Source organism: Sciurus carolinensis, chromosome 11, assembly GCF_902686445.1.
Source record: "Sciurus carolinensis chromosome 11, mSciCar1.2, whole genome shotgun sequence".
NCBI classification, from domain to species: Eukaryota; Metazoa; Chordata; class Mammalia; order Rodentia; family Sciuridae; genus Sciurus; species Sciurus carolinensis.
The window spans coordinates 35,355,918-35,359,858 of record NC_062223.1 but is presented as its reverse complement, the minus strand read 5'-3'; positions in this window follow the sequence as shown (position 1 = coordinate 35,359,858).

Genomic DNA, 3,941 nt, shown 5'->3' with positions numbered 1-3,941 from the left:
TACTTCCTTTTTTGACAAGTTCTAATGCTTAGGAAGATCTTGTCTTAAATAAAAATCTACCACCTGTAACTTTCTCTCACTGTGTTCCCATAACCACCCACATACCCTTGTCGCCCAAGACAAGAGAACAGTTGTATCTCCGTGTGGCCAGTGCCATTTTTCTCCCTGGAGTCTGAGTTATTTGAGGACAGTGGCTAAATTTTTCATCTCAAAGTGAGGATAATAATAGCCAACACTCACTGAGTACTTATGCACCGGACACTATTCCAAGCCCTTTACAGGTATTAACTCATTTACTCCTCGGGAGAACCTGCGAGAGAGGATCTATTATAACCACATCTTATAGACAAGGAGACTGTGTGTAAGAGAGGCTAAATAAGTTGTTCAAGGTCACAATTTAGTAAGCGGGCAGAGCCAGAATCAGAACATCGACTTCACTCAACAATTGTTTATTGATGTGAAATAAACAATACCAGATTTTTTTTTCTTCTGGAACCACAAAATGAAGAGGTTTCCATAACACCAGCATTAGACAGACTGCACCATATGCAAAAAATGTGAAAGATGAGAAAGGAGGAAGGATAGCCTGTAGCCACAACCACGGAGAGACAAGTAAGACATGAAGAAGAACTTCCTGTTGTTGAGGGCTTCCCTTCCTCTTTCCTCTTTCCTTCCTTCCTTTCTGTTTTCTTTTTTTCTTTTTTTTTTTTTAAGTGGTACTGAGGATTGAATCCAGGGGTGCTCTATCACTGAGCTACATCCCCAGTCCTTTTTATTTTTTATTTTTATTTTGAGACAGGGTCTTGTTGAATTGCTGAGGCTGGTCTCAAACTTGAGATCCTCCTGCCTCAGCCTCCTGAGTCACTGGGCTTGCAGGCATTCACCCCCACACTCTGCCTCCTTCCTTTTTTTTTTTTTCTTTGAAAATCCATGAGAAAGAGAGAGAGAGCAAGAGAGAGGGGACTAGTGTTTCCAGGATCACTCTTCTCCCTGAGACTGTTCAGAGGCAAAGGCAAGCATTACAAAGAAACATGGCTACTGAAAATCTTGCCTTTTTCCAATTCCTTGGCAGTTTCCCCAGGGAAGACAGACCAGGGGTCCCCAGGGTAACTGGACCTACTGTAGTCTCCTGCCATGATGGATCCCAGATTAAGGTCATTGGGAGCAAAAAGGATTTACAGGCCCAACCCTGTATCCTAAAATACAACTACATAGGTCAGAAATAGGGTTCCCCAGAATCAAAGCACCTTAGGACGCCCAAAAGTAACCTCATCATGTGCAGTCCCCAACAGGGCAGGAATGCCTTCCACGACGTTCCAGACAGGTGGCCATTCATTTGTTTTTGACACTCACCAACACAGCTCCTGGATCTGCCCTCAGAGCTTCAAAGGGAGGCAAAGCGAATCACAGTTGGTTCAGGAAAATCTTGAGGCAGCCTGAAGGCCAGGCCAGGGTAAGAGGACGTGCAGGAGGACAAAAGCACTTGGTATGGGATTTACCCATCGCAACCTTTCTGTGTGTCCACAGGGACATGGGACAATCGTGAAGGAAACCACAGGCAGGTGGAGCTCAGAAAATTGGGAGCAGCCTGTTCTAATTGCGAACCTCACTTCTTGTGACTGTAGTAACTGGATTATTTTTCCATATATTTCTCAGCCCCACCAATGTTGAACGTGGCCAGCCCTGGGACCCCTTTCAGCCACAGAAGTCTGGGCAGAGCTAACTGTAGGGTGGTCTGCAGATCCGGGAGACCTGCTGTGTTCCTGCTCCTGCTCACATTCTCTTCCTAATCGCTATGAGAACAGGCCACAGGTGCTTCTGTTTCAAGGATGATGACAGAAAATGGGCCAGGCTTGAACGCAGCCCACATCCTGGGACCAAGTTTAGCTAACCTGGAGTCACCCAAAGCAGAGACACCCCAACCACCCACAGACTTGTGTGTGAGAAAACAATGCTTATTATTGTAAACCTCTGAGTCTTGGGGTGATTTGTTTTGTGGCATTACCATAGATGGTTACCTAATGCAAAGCAGACTGTTAGGAAATTGGACCCTTGCTGCTTCTGCCCCCTCCTCCACCACTTCCATTCTCCTTTCCTCTCCTCACCGCCCCCAGATCCCTTCTAGGAACCTTTGCCTCTCCACCTTTGCTGTGGGCAGGGCTTCACCACAAGCTACTGCCCTTAGGTCTAAGTCACTGCAGGCCCCAGTGACCACCACAACTGGTTCAGGAGGGTCCTATGCCCAGTAACATTTACTCCAGAAACACTGGGAGAAACACACGTGGACCCTCTTTCCTACCGGACTTGAATCGGGAGAGTGGATGATAGAAGTTCTCAAGCCAACTTACAGCCTGATGGAAAGAGCCCATTTGAGAATGGAGCCAACCAAGAAGAAAGCAGAGAAAGTGTGTGTTTAAGCCCCTGTGTGAAGCCAGACCTGAAGCTGAATCTGCCCTATGAACTTACCAGTTATGTGAACTTTAAAAAAAAAAAAAAAAAAAAAGAGTCCGTTGGGCTGGATTGTGTCACTTGTTACTGAAATATTGGTAACTCAGGATGACTGCATTCTAACTAGCCGACCCATTAATAAATTTTCCTGGGGCAGCAGCAGCTATGGTACCCAGGGAACCAGGGGATATAGATCAGGGAAAGTGCATCCCAGCCCTTCACGGTATCGTGCAGAAAAAGCCAACAATAACTGTTCAACCCTAGTTCGGGAATCAATAGCACATATTGTCCTTGCTTTGCTTTCAAGGGGGTGTTTGCCACCAAGGCATCTTGGCCAGGAGATGTCCCTCTTTTGACATAGCAGGACAGGAAGAGGAAGAAGGGAAAGGAATGAGGCCTTTCATGACCAGGCTCACCAGGACAGAGAGGCTGGGTGTCGGAGTCCTAGGCAGCCATCAGACCCCTCAGTCAGTGCCATGAACAAGGCTGTGATCTCTAAAGACACTTCAGCAGCCACTTCAGCAGCCCCTCGTTCATTCCATGTGTAGCCATCCAGACCCACCACAAGCTAGACTCTGTATCTTCAAGGATTAAACTACCAAGTCAACCTGTTGGTTTGGGGGTCTTTTTAAAGGTACCTCCCTGACAGGTGTTCCAGCATTCATGGAGTACAGGTCCCTTTGTGGTACCTTGGGTCCATTTCCTAGGAAGATGCACAACATCCAATCAGCATCCTCTCCCTCAAGTGACAGCTATTGAAACAGGGCCAGGACAAGCCCTTTAGAAGGGATCCAACAATGCAGGTGAGGGTAGATGACATATTCCTACACAGTGTAGGTTTAGGGGAAAGATTGTTCAGCAGGAAATGACTGGTTTGTCCACTTTCATGTCTCCATGGCATGGCCAACCAGACTCCCTCTGTAGGATTCCTCCCACCCTGTCTGCCCACCTGGCCAGCTCCAGGTCTAATATGCAGTGGGGCCAAGCTTCACCTCCTCTGGGAAGCTGTGGTTAGGCAGCTTATTATTGGCCTGACTTCATAGATGGGTTATTCTTCCTGACCAACCTAAATCACATGACTTTCTTTGGCCAATCAAATGTGAAAAGGAGTGACACAGGCTACTTTGAAACAAAAGGCACTACATGACTCCATCTGCCATAAGACTAACCAATTCCATGCAGGGACTGCATGGTTTGGTTCCACAAGGAAGAGAGCATGAAAGAGAACCACAGGAGGCCTCTGGTAGATGCAAATGTTAAGAAGATAAAACCCTTATTGTTTTTTAGCCATAAGATGCTGGGCTTATTTGTTATTGCAGCATCATGTTGCCCTGCTAACTGATACACTCCCTGGGGAAGATTTCTGCCGCTTCTTTCCTCCTCAGGAGCAATTATATCAATTATCAATTATATCAATTATCTCACTGCCATATATTCATTTACTGCTTTTCTTCTAGGTAGACTCAGAAGTCCCCAACATCAGAGTTGTTGAT